At 35.8% G+C, this 14,057-nt stretch overlaps 1 pseudogene; it reads left to right on the top strand.

Annotated features, from left to right (window-relative positions):
• Nucleotides 1-13,685: 13,685 nt before the first annotated feature.
• On the top strand, nucleotides 13,686-13,804 carry LOC118607580 (annotated as a pseudogene).
• The last annotated feature ends 253 nt before the right edge of the window (nucleotides 13,805-14,057 follow it).

The following is a 14,057-nucleotide window of genomic DNA, read 5'->3' on the forward strand; positions in this document are numbered from 1 at the left end:
AATAGGGCCTGACTCTGTTCCTTTTTCTCCGTCTTCTACAAGCTCCAGAGAAGGTCCTCATCAGCTCTCATCTGGAAGAGAGCAAAATTCTAGCCAGTCTTTTCACCCCTCCACCCTCAAATCCCACTACCAAATTAATTAATATTTCTGGAATATAAATACAGTCCCATTTCGTCCTGCTTTAAAACCTTCACTGACTCCTCATTACCGAAGGAATTAAACCTGAAGACTCTATTATCACCAATATTTTCTAGCACCTTCTTCCCGGTTATCTAAGGATCCAAATTTCTCAATACTCAAAATCCTTCCTATTCCTGTTGTATCTATGGCTGCAAGCACTGCTCTCTGACCTTTAAAGTCAGATTTTCTGATTTTCTGGCCTGGTGAATTCCTATTAATTTTTAATATATGCCTGAAATAGACTATTGTCTGACACAATTTTTGTGGCTCATGCTCCATCAACTCCCCTGCCCTCAGCTTTGTATTTATCATATTTAATTGTAATGGCTTACAAGAACAAGAACTTTCTCCCAGAGATTCTGAGCACCATGTCGTTTTCATCACCAAAGTCTTGATGCCTAAATGCAAGGGTTGTAGAGGAAAATCAAATGTTTGTTGAATCAATATCAATGTCTTCTCTCTAAATTTTCCTTTTTTTGTTAATGTTGCCACTATTTTAATAGTCACCCAGGCAGAAAACTATACAGTTGCTTTGTGGGCAAGTGTGTCTTCCATGCCTTTCATTCATCTTCTTTCTCTTTATCACATCAAATATTCTTTGTGATACCAAGGTTGCCCCTAATATATTGCCACACTTCTGAATCAGCCACATTTAATGACTTCCTCAAACTTCTACTCAAGCCCAACCTTTTTCTCCATTTTCCTGGTCCTGATTTGCTGAGATAACTTGTAAGTCAGCCACATAAAATCAACTATCACTTATGCTGAAATTTCACTAGTACTAAGGCTCTCACAGATCTTGTTCATCCTATCTGACTTTCTTCCTCAATGTGCCAAATATCTTTAAACTTGTTTTTTCTTCTATCTCCAATGTCTTCTTTTGCCCTGCCAAGGAAGATATTTACTTATAATACTCTCTCTATCCTTACTTACCTATCAAATCTTTAGTATCTCTAGGCAAACTTTCTCACTGCTATAGTCCTTATCCTGTGTCTTCTCTGAAATATAAACAGAAATAATTTACAACTCAATTTTCTACTGCTCTACATGTAAATTATTATAAACAACAATGTATTCAGGACCAGGGAAATTTCAAAATATATAGTAGGCAGCATCGAATACCAGAGAACTATTTGCTCAGCAGGCTCATCACCAGTGCCAACAAGAGAAAATGATGCCCTTTAGTCAGTTTTTCTGAGGTGTATCCTATGTATTTCCTCTCTCAAGTCTTTCACAGATAAAATTAATACACTTTCTATTATTATGAGAGGGAATTGGACACCTAATACATTGACTGAAATGCTTCTGTCCATAGATGTGTTCAACTTACTCAAAGATTTATTGTAGGCTCTAGTTTCTTTGCAAACTTGATTTCCAGTTCTGATTAAGACCAAACTTTCTCAGTGTTGATGAGTCACTTTGTAACCTGTAAATAAAAGGCTTTGTTAAAATTATCAGCACTATCTCGAGAAGAGATCATAATTGACATTAAATATTTTAAGCCAAAATATAAAATTTCTCTTCTTGTACTTTTAAATATATAAATGCCATTTTGCTTGGTATAAATGATAGAAACCAGGAGACATTTCTTTTTGGTCAGAGAGAAATTGTTGATTCAAGGAAACTGCTTCTCTCAATCATTCCTGACCTTCAACCCGCACCCCATGACTCTATCCACATCCCCTCAACCACCAGATATCTCAGGAAGACCCATGTGCAGCATGGGCAGCTGATTTTTCCCTTCCAGTTCCTTTTTTCCTTCCAAATTAGATAAAATAACACTACTTCCAACTTAATTTGACTCTTTGATATCAACTAATAGATGCTAAACTCAGCCTGCTTTTGAAACCTTCCCTGATGTTTCCTTCCTCCAACATTCCAGCTTTACCTTCTACATCCCACTGTCATATATAAAATTTACAGTGATATTTATCTTCACTCCAAACTACCACAAACAGGATCACTTACCCTCTTCCAAACATATCTGGTTCCTCCTCATCTTTTTCCCTCCTTTGTTCATACCATCCACTCACTTTATCCAGATTACCTTCTATGTCTTTTTTTAATCGAGATAGAATTCATGTAACATAAAATTCACACTTTTAAATGTATAATTCAGTGATTTGTAGTATTTTCACAAAGCTGTGCAACCATCACTACTATCTAATTCTAGAATATTTCTATCATCTCAAAAAGAAACCCATTAGCAGTCACTTCCTACTTTCCTCTTCCTCTAGTCCCTAGAAATCGCACTTCTATTTCTATGGATTTGCCTTTTCTGGTAATTGTAAGCAAGTGGAATCATATAGCACATGGCTTTTGTGTCTGGTTTCTTTCACTTAGCATGTTTTCAAAGTTCATCCATATTGTAGCACGTATAAGTACTTCATTTTTTCATGGCTGAATAATATTCCATTGTATGAAAATATCATATTTTGTTTATCTGTCCAGCACTTTATTGGCATTTGAATTGATACTGATTTTTGGCTATTGAGAATAATACTAATATAAACATTTGTGTACAAGTTTTTGTGTACACGTATTTTTTTTCCCATTCTCTTGGGTTTATACTTAGGAGTGAAATGCTGGGTCACAAGTTAACTCTGTTTTTAACAATTTAATGAACAGATAAAGTGGCTACCTCAACTGGACTTTGGGCAGTAAACATGATAGAATATGCAGATGTCAAATGATAATGTACACCTGAAAATTATAGATTGTATTAACCAATGTTATCCCAATAAACAACTAAAAATTTTTAAAAAATTTTTTAAGTGGCTATCTCATGTTATAGTCCACCAGGAATGTTTCCACATCCTTACCAACACCATTATTATTTGTCTTTTTTATTTTAGCCATCCTAGTAGATAAAAAGTGATATCTCATTGTGGTTTTGATGTGCATTTCCCAAATGACTAAGATGTTGAGCACCTTTTCGTGTGTTTGTTGGCTATTTGCATAACTTCATTAGAGATACTGGTCCCTTATTAAATATGTGGTTTATAAAAATCTTATCCCATTCTGTGGGTTGTCTTTTCACTTTTTTGCTGGTGCCCTTGAAACACAAAACCTCTCCTACATCTTATCAACTAAACTGCTCATTTTTTAAGACCATTTTTATTCTCATATATTTCTTATAGTCTTCTTAGTTCTCTCATATTCATGTTATCTCTTTATTTTATGTCTCCTGAGCAGAGCACATGGTGAATATCTGCTATTATATTTATACAATATCACCTTCTGGAAGTGTTTGTTCTCTCTACTGTTGTTTCTCAAGATCAATGACTGTTTTTATAGACTTAGCATTCTCCATGGTATCAATGCTTGCTGCAGGAGTCCCCAAACATATTAATTTATCAAAGAAGCAGAGCCAAGAGAGTCAAGTCAGGTAGTTTATATATGGTGGTATAAGTGTAGGTGAGTCTGTGGAGCATGTTTAAAATGTCCTCTCTCTCAATATGAATGAGCTTTCATGGAAACTGCTCACTCTTGGGAGGTGGGGGGAGGATGTCAAGGTAAGACAATTATACTTGGATACCCTTAAGCAAAAATACCAATAGGAATTATATTACCTGGCATTATTTAGTTTATTTCTCAGCTAGACTTTTTTTAAGTAGACACAGTTAAGAATGTTCTATTTATCAGCCCACAACACAGTGATTTTGGCATGTTTCTAATCATATGTTCCTATAATTGCATTTTCTTTTATTGTTCACAACTAGAAATTTGCTTACTTTAAATGTGTGTTTTTAAAAACATGAGTTTTTGATTGTTCACTTCTGGGCTAAATTAGCATTGGTCTTCTTTCCCTTATGACTAGGTAATACTGTACTAATGAAAAACAGGGCCTCTTTATTTATAATGGCTTTGGGGTCAATTATCAATTTATCATCATGTCCTGCAGATTTAAAATAAAATATGCTGTGTAGTATAACCATTGTACAAAATTGACATTAAGTAGATTCTCTGAGTTTGGACTTAATAAAAAATACAAAGAGTGCTGCCTAAAAGGTTTCTCCTACTATAAATTCTATTAGGCAGCTTTTAATACAAGACAGTAGGAAACTGAACAACTAAATTAGAAAGATTTTTTTTCACTGCTGTTTTTTGTCTCATACATGCGACTAGTCATTGGAGGATGGTTTACTAATTCACAGAAAGAATATTTCATATCTCTATAATAATTTAATAGCTGCCTAAATTTTTACTTATGTCGATTTTTTATACATCTTAACATATTTACATCTGATGCAAATCCATTTGCATAAAACATTCTATTAACACTAAGGGATATATGCATGAATTATAGGGCACAGTAGTTTCTTGTGTTAAAAATGTCCTAAGTCCCTCACATTTACTAATTAATCCATATACACCAAATTCAGATCATCCTAAGACTATGCTCCTGGAAGTCTGTGAGATGATATAAGTTTTTCATTTTAACTCCTATTATAAATACCTCTAATTCCCACATAGGTATGTTACTATCCATGCTGAGACTCAGGTACTGTTTATGTAAGATTAAGATCAACATATCTTGCCCATGCATGTGTTTTATATAGACAACTTAAAGCCACAATCTCAGTGAGAATGTAAGGCAGCAATAGAGTTGAAGGTTAATTGTACATTTGCTAACTTTCGAGAACAGAGTCTACCTGCTACGTCCCAGCCAGCGAGGACTGAGAAAATTCTAGGTACTATATTTAGTCCCTTGGCACACTAGCCCCTATTGCAAGTGCTCAGAGGCCACATGGGGCCATATTAGTTACCAGATTGAACAGCAAAGTTATAGACTATGTCCATCTTTATAGAAAGTTCTATTGAACAATGTTCTAGAAAGCAAGGAAAGAACTCCTTATACCTTAGGGTCCATCACATTTTAGTGGTCTCACATTTGGGGTGTGACTTAGTCTGGAACTGGAATTATTAATTATGCCAATTATATATTTTTGTCTGTCCCTTGCAGTTAGTTTTTTGGTGAGAAGAATAGAAATGAAATGTACAAAGGAAATCAGAGGAACAAAAATGAAGGGTAAGATATGAGGATCTGGTATATTCAGGACATAAAAGGACGCTGACCCTTAGTTCAGAAGTTGTTTTAAAAAAATAAATTCACAGAGCCCCAAACAATCTAATATGGACATGAAAACTATACTTAGAAATTTCATTTGTTAGTTTTTATTGGCTGCCAGAGAAGTTTCTTATTTATTATTTTTCATATTAATTTAAATGATAAAAATTAAAGCATAATCTTCATATCCATGTTATGGGAATATAAATAAAATATCAGAATTCTATACTGATGTCCTATTTAATTGGAAGCACTAAAAATATTTGAACATAATTTGCTTTTCGATCCTTACTAGCATTCATTTTCCAATAAGCCAGTTTCATAACCATATTAATAATGGAGTAAAAAAATGTCATTTTCAAAAATAATGGTTTTTTTTTCAGAGAACGTCTTCTAGAAATACAATGAACATCTTAGATTATTTGTAAGCAATTTTCTAAAAAATTGTTTTAAAATAAATTTCATTTTATGTGAACTATACAGGTAATGTTCTTGCCATCACCTCTACAAGAACAGCCTAGATGGGAACTAGGTCTGGTTATACATATCTATTCCTTTTTAAGGTTTTTTTCACCATTTACTTTCAAAATGAGTCTTTTAAAAATAATCATAACAATGTCTGACTGCCCTAGAAAGAAATAATTTATATATTCATCAGGAAGGAGATAGCTTTCTTTAAAGGAAATACATTACCTATTAACCACTTTCAGTCTAGGTCCAAACTTTGGGTGCCATTATGCAAAGCACATCAACAGGTTGTACAGACAAGGCAGGTTTTTCAAGCAGCACCTTCTGCTAAGCCCTCCCAAAGCACAGCACCCCCCAGCTCCTGTCTGTGCAGTTGATGAATGTACTTCGGGCAGGGCTAGGACATGGCTCAGTACAGTTCTCTAAACGGTGATAAATGACCACCTTTGTGTGAAGTGGGTTAGGTGGGAGGGCCACCCTTTGACAAGGCAGAAAATGAAATGATTACTATTGGATTCTATTGACTTGTCTGGTTAGAACAGTTGTGCCTCTTCCTGGAGGTTAATTGGACTTGAACTCAAGAAATTAAGAGGTCAGCAAGGGTCACAGTGACAGCAGGCCCACTTTTAACTTGCTGCTAATAACATTTGGCAGAAGGAGGATGAATCTGGAAATTTTAGTCTGGGCGAAATTCAATTTCTATAAAAATAATCGTTTGTACAAATTATTAAGCAAATCTTAACTTTGTATCGTATATGAAAATCCAATGTGTTTTCAATTCCTACCAGGTACTCATATATAACTGTGACATTTCTTGAATTGGTATATATAGATATAGATTATCTATCTATCTAATCTTACAATAATTTTATTTTATTGAAGACTTCCCATCTAGAAACTTAAAATTTGGGGTTTAAAAAGAAAAGATTCAGAAATGCTTGACAATGACATTCTAATGGATTTATGGGGGTCTATTTTTTTGCCTAACAAAAATTTTTTTTATTATATTTTCTATAATAAAAATGCTGCCCATTTTTATTATAGAAAATATAAAGAAAGCAGAGGAAAATATTTTGCAGTATATACAGTAAGGTATATCCAAATGCATAAACTCTATTTACAAATATTTTTGCAAGTGTTACATATTTTGATTTGAGGATATAGTCAAACAATTGAATTATTACTGCTTCCTAAGAAGATATTCCAGTTTAGTCACATAAGACTTATCTCAAATAACTTCACTGTTCTTTTCTTGGTTACTTTCCACTTCAGGGTCCTTTGCTTAAATTGACCCTGGCACTTACCTCTGTGGTACCTGCCACACCACTACACCCCACAAGGAGCCTGAGTGAGGGGCAGTGTCCCTCAGTGCTTTGCAAGAAGGAGGAGCATAGAGTGCAAAGAGCCTCAAGGGAGACTGAGGATGACACTGGACAGTATCGTCCAGATGGCGGAGAACAAGGCATATCACCTAATTAGTGGCACTGCTCCAGCAGCTGTGTAAGTGGGGCACCAAGGGACAGGCAGAGAGCTGGAAGCGGGCAGTGGTGAAGCCAGCATTAGGATCAGTTTGTGCCAGTCAGGTACTTAAACCACATATTTAAGAAACAGGCGTGTCAGAGAAATGCTTTCACCTCTTTGTCCTATGGATAAACCCAGAAGAATAACCCAGCTTTAGAGATCAAATCATAACTCTTTTTTTTTTTTTTACTTTATTGGGATGTAATTGACATATAACATTGCGTAAATTTAACATGTACAATGTGTTGATTTGATACGCTATTATATATACAGAAGGATTACCACTATTGACATAGCTAACACTTCCATTACATCACATAATTGCCATTTCTTTTCTGTGGTAGGAACATTTAAGATTTATTCTCTTAACAACTTTGAAGTATATAATACATTATTGTTAAGTATAGTCACCATGTTGTACACTGGATCCCCGGAATGTATCCATATTATGACTGGAAGTTTGTACTCTTTGACCACATCTTCCATTACTTCCACCCCACAGTTCCTGGTAACTATCCATCTAGCTACTCTGTTTCTCTGAGTTCAGCTTTTTTAGATTCCACATATAAGTGATATCATACAATATTTGTCTTTCTCTGACTTATTTCACTGAGCATAATGCCCGTCAGTTTCGTCCATGTTGTCATAAATGGAATAAAATATTTGCAAAATATAGATCTGATAAGGGTTTCATATCCAGAATATATAATGAATTCATACAGCTCAATAAATTTTTAAAAATCTGATTTAAAAAATAAGCCAAAGAGATGAATAAACATTTTTCCAAAGAAGACTTACAAATGACCAACAGGTACATCCCCTTTTTATAATGCAAATAATTTATTTTCATATGTGCTACAGCTTCCCAGTAAGAGTGTACTACAACAAAGCTCTCTGAATACTAGCTTATCCAAGGGCCCTGTATACTAACTAGATTCTTTTAATCACCTTGCTATGAAATCTCATTACTAGTTAACTTAATAAATTACAAAATCCTTAAAATGATCACAAGAAATATACTAGGTTTTGACATATTCTATAGCAGAGAAAGTGCTTAGGGCTGGAGATCGGGAAACTGGCATTCTCTGCCACTTACTAAAAATGATCCTAGACAAATCATTCAACTGCATATACCAGCCCTCATCCCCATCTGTAAAACGAAGGTATTGGTTTCGCTGATCACTAAAAGCCCTTATAGATTTGAAAATTAGAAGGTCTATGGCAATGGGCCTCAACCTGACTACACATTAGAATCACCCAGGGAGCTTTAAATTGAATTAATCTCCGGGGGTGGGCTCGGGCATTGGTGTGCCTTAAAGTTTCCCTAGGTGATTCTAATGTGCAAGCAGGGTTGCGACCCACAGTTCTATGATATCACCAAATCCAGGCCATTCCTATAACACTACTCTCATTTATCGCACACTTAGTACAGGCCCTGTGCTTGTCATCAATTATCCAAATTATGCAGTCATTGCAACCTGCTATGGATTGAGTATTAGCTCTGCTTTACCCCATTTTACAAGGGCAGAAACTAAGGTTTAAATTGGTAAAGTAAATTAGCCGAGGACACCAGCTAGAGGATGGTAGAACTAGCAGGTTTTGAGCCTAATGTGGATGCGGCGCCTGTGATTCTAACCACTGTACTTTGCAGCAAGGAACACCTCCAACTCTCTAATAAGTGACTCAGTACTGCAACTGCAATTTGCAGCTGAAGTACCAATGTCCATGACAGGTCTCTGACATCCATCTATGCTGATGCCTCCAAAGACAGCCTTTGTCCTCAATTTAAACTCCCAGCCTTCAAGGCAGTCCATTTGGAAAAGAGCAAGATCTTTCTAGAAGCTGAACAATTGAGCTACAGGATCAAGATGCTTTTCTATGAGGAGGGATGTTATCCTGGGAAAATCTTTGGAGTCTTCAGTTACAGGGCAGAGGATATCTAGTGATGCCTATGATCCTGGTTCAAACTACTCTTCAATGACAAAATACTGAACCTCCTAATTAATGTTTTTGTTTGTCCTTTAAAGGAGAAAAGTCAGGGTGAATCTTAACTAATCATAAAATCTTAGTACCTTTTTCACGTGCCTATTAAGATACAGCCTTTTAAAATTAGATTATATAATTAGATGTAAACATACAAATACAGGCACATTTTGCATTCGGAGTTCCAGTGGTCCAGTGAATGTGCCAGTTACATTCACTGAAATATGTTATTTTGAAGGAAAATGTTTCCAAATATGCTGAATAATTTATAATTAAATCATTCAGTCCCTTTTTAATAAGAACATTTTGTTGTTCCACAGCTGTTTGAAACTTTTCGAATACATTATTAAACATTTTTGCTGAATTAGAAAACTTAAATCATGTCAAGAGTAGACAAACCTGAACTCGTTTTCTAGCCTCTTCCATAGACACGTCATGGAAGGATTGCTTGGGAATTCTCTTGCTGACTGGTAAAGATCATCCATCCTCCTCAGCTGTGTTGCTGTTCTGAGTGCCAGGAAGGTAACCCAACTGCTTTACTAAATCCCAACTCGCTTTGGAGCGAACTGAGCATTTGCCATCCGCTCAGGCTGGATGCAATTCAGAAGAAAAGCACCAACTCACATTTGAAGTTAGGCCCAGGTGGGACAAAGGGATGTCGACACCCATGCACTGGTGCAGAGCTCGCACAAAGGAAAGTGAAGGTAAACTCCTCTCCTTTGAACCATGATGCCTCTAATTTATATGCAGCCTGTCAACAAAGCATTAACATGCATTTTACCACAATGCCTGAATGCCTGATTGAAGGTGAGACAGCAAGCTATAGCTGCCATGTGTGTGTGTGTGTACATTTCCTCAATCTTTTTTAATACAGTTTACCAAAATAAAATTATTGACTTTAAGGCAGAGAGTCACACTTTAAGTGAGAAAACAAGTGGTTCATTTGTTTCACAAGTATTGATTAAATACCTGCTATGTGACGATCCCTGTGTTAGGCACTGGGATAATTGCAAAATTATGGTGTACTCCAAGTTGAAAAATACTATCTGGTTAACTGAAACATATATATTAATATTTATGCTGAGCGTTAAAATAGACTGGTCACTGTATCGGTGAAGTCTGGACTTTTATGCTTTGTATATTTATAGTTCTCTTCTGAGAATTCACAATGGTTTTTACTCTTCTCGTTGTGTCATTAAATCCTTACAAAATGAATTTCTGATGATAACATTCGTATATTTAAATTGGAAAATTTAATTATATTGCTTTCTTGTCCCTTACAAAGCCAGTGCAACAGAGAAAAACGCCATTTATATGAATCATGTTTAAAGAAAGTGGGACCTAACAATGGAAGGCTTTCTTTCCATCTGTTTCCTTCCCTTTCTTCCCCACCCAGCTGAGTACATGGAATGCAAGTTTAGAATTATGACTTGAAAGGTATTGGGAAGAGAAGAATTTGGATGTCTCAGGGCACCGGCAGAGCAAGAGTGAGAAGAAGAAGAAAAAGGAAGGAAATGAGAGAGAAGCTGCAGTAATCTGAATGCTGCAGACTAAATTGTGCCCTCCTCCCAAAACCCATGTTGAAGCCCTAGCCCCTAATGTGATAGGGCCTTTAAGGAGGTAATTAAGGTTAAATGAGGTCATAGGAGTGAGATCCTAATCCAACAGGATGGGTGTCTTTATAAGAAGAGGACAAAATACCGAACAAGAGCTCCTGTGTGTGCTCTCTCTCTCTCTCTCTCTCTCTCTGCCTTCTCCTTCCATCCCTCCCTGCCTCACATGCCAGAGGAAAAGCTATGCAAGGACACAGCAAGAAGGTAGCTATCTGCAAGACAGGAAGAGAGGTCTCATCAGAAACCAACCCTGCTGGCACCTTAATCTTGGGCTTTTAGGCTCTAGAACTGTGAGAAAAATTTCTGTCATTTAAGCCACTCAGTCTGTGGTATCTTGCTATGGCAGCCTGAGCAGACTAATACATGGAGGGGAGGCTAGGTATAGGCGGATGGATGAAAAATTGTTTTTGGCTGGATGCCCAATACGATTGTTATGAAAAGGAATGTCTACTGTGGGATTGAAAGGGTTTTTGTGTGTGTGTGCATGTATGTGGGATTCCTCCTTGTGATCCCACGTCCACAGTAGAACCTGCTACACTTACCTATATGTAGTCATGGTGTACTTTTAATTTTGTTCCTGACAGCCAAAGAAGGTGCAGAATTTCATACCTAGGTAGATATAATGCCAAGTGGCACAGCACACACACAGAGGAGCCTGGGGCAGCTGGCACCAGGAGAATACAAACTCTGGGAGAGAGAGGGCATTGTAATGATTTGAGGGACGGATTTAGACTTTAGGAAACATTATCTAGATTAAGAGATTTCTATGCTAAAATAGAGATTCAAAGCTATTAGAATCCTCAGGAATTATCTCTGTTTTAATCCCTTAATTTAAGATGAAGGAATTGGGGCCTTCAGAGGCGAGGACCAAGGTGTTCTTGCACTGCATTCTTGTCCAGCTGGAAAGTTCAACAAGGTTGTCGAACTCTAAATTCACTACTTTGTTTATTGTTTTAATTATTATACTGCTTCTCATTTGCTTTTGACTATATAATATATTTTTTTCCAATCCCTAGCCCTATACCATCTCCTTAAGCTTCTTAATCTTACCGGTCTTAATTGATTTGAAAATTCATACAATAATTGTACCGTGTTGTTTGAAAAACAAAATGAGATCATTGAAAGTGTTCTCCTACTGTAAAGTTGCATAAAATGTGAGGTAGGATACTTTTATCACTTATTATTCAACTGTATAATAAATCCATATAAATATGTTCTCTTTGATGAGGAAAATTAGATTTTATTTTCAAATCAGAAACTGTTCAGGCTGGGGAAATATACTCTGCTTTCAACTAATACATAACACATTTTCATTGATTTTTGTCAGGGCACACACACATACACACCCTAGCAGAAGCAGCCAACAAATGAGGCAGAAATATGGAAAGGTACTGACTTTGCAGTTAAGCAAGCCTAAATTAAAACCTTGACTACTATGTTAAGTGATAGCTTATCCTGGAATATATTCCTGAACCTCTCTATCCCTCATTTTCCTCCCTTGTGAAATTGGATGAATGCCCTTTCATGGGGTCATTGTGGAGGACAAAGGAGATAGAACAGATAAAGTATGGTCTCACGAATGCCATTCACGGAAATACATATCTGTGTAATCTTTGTACAGATGACTCCTCAATAAAATGGGAATGGCAGAGTATTGTCATCACAGGGTTGACCAGTCGATGAGAGGAAAGGACATACATAGCAAACAGTTCCCTTCTGTCTTTTTTAAAACCAAGCTTAGGGAGACTTCATTTTGTGAAGTGAAAGAGGGTTTTTTTTTGTTTTATTACATTCATGATTATATTAACACTGGGGTCTCTTTATGTTATTAAAAAAAAAAAACAGGTATGAGAGAGAAACAAAGTAGGGTAACAAATATATATATATACTTATTTTGTCAAGTGGGTTTCCAGTCTGTCCTTAAAGCTGTTTACCTCAGTGAAGAACTGGCTTATAATTGATCTGATTTTCTGTCAGGGGGGTTGTGCTAATGTTAACACAGCTCCACCGGGTCTGGCACAGGAAAGTGTGGCCCCGAAGGGTGGAGGCAGTTACTGAAAGGGAAAGAATAGAAGGGCTTTTAAACTCTCCAGTTTCTAGTACACGTGAGATCATATTGGATGTGGTACAGACATTACTTTGCCCTGAACAGTAGAGCATTCAAAGACGCTTACATTTTTGCATCACAAGTACCAAAGAAAATATTTACATTTTAATCCATTGCATTTTTGAGCTTTTTAGTAGACATTTAGGATATGGCAATCTTGTCTCAACCTAGTTAATGTAAAGACAAAAAAAAAATTTAAGTAAACATTTATTTCAATAAATGTTTTTATTTCATCGATGATTTAAACAATATTCACAAGTGAGTGGAAAGGTAAACCAACTTTGTAAAACTGAAAAAGTAAGAAAATGAAGTTATAACAAAGGTTTTTTGTTTCATATATTAATTGATGATTAGGACCAATTTAATTCTTGACTGACTTTGAGATACTAAGAAATTTCTTTCCCTCTACACTACTTAGCACTTGACATTTTAGATACAGTTTTTAATTGAATGTGATAAAGAGATTTTAATGTGCTCTAAATGTTTGAATAGAAATATTAATTTGGGGCAGTGTATTTATAAAACTGGAATGGATTCTAGAACACAAAATATCTAAAACTCTAAATAAAAATATGTAATATTCTTGTATATTATTTATTTTTCTCTTAGTATAATAATGACTCCCTAAAATAACATTTGGGAAAATAGTTTTGCTATATTTATTCCAATTGCACTATATATAGGGAGTCATTGCAATAAAAACTAAAATGTGTTACTTATCTACTTAATATTAAAAAATAGATTCTGTGGCCTTGCCAACTTAAACGAGCCCAATCCCATCTGATTTCGGAAGCTAAGCAGGGTCGGGCCTGGTTAGTACTTGAATGGGAGACCACCTAGGAAGACCAGGTGCTATAGGCGTAAAAACTAAACAATAAGGAACTGTAAGCTGACAAGATCCTTGCAACCTGTGAGGTCAACCAAGGGTTGCCTCGCCTAAATAAATAAATGAATGAATGAACAAATAAATAAATAAATAAATAAATAAATAAATAAATAAATAAATGTCGTGTTTCTTCGATATTACTCTAATTGTATTAACCTAGATAGACTGTATATATGACAGTAGTCTCTTAGACATGGGAGCTGAAAAATTCCTATCACCTAGTGACGA

Source organism: Rousettus aegyptiacus, unplaced genomic scaffold, assembly GCF_014176215.1.
Source record: "Rousettus aegyptiacus isolate mRouAeg1 unplaced genomic scaffold, mRouAeg1.p scaffold_m13_p_8, whole genome shotgun sequence".
Classification (NCBI taxonomy): domain Eukaryota; kingdom Metazoa; phylum Chordata; class Mammalia; order Chiroptera; family Pteropodidae; genus Rousettus; species Rousettus aegyptiacus.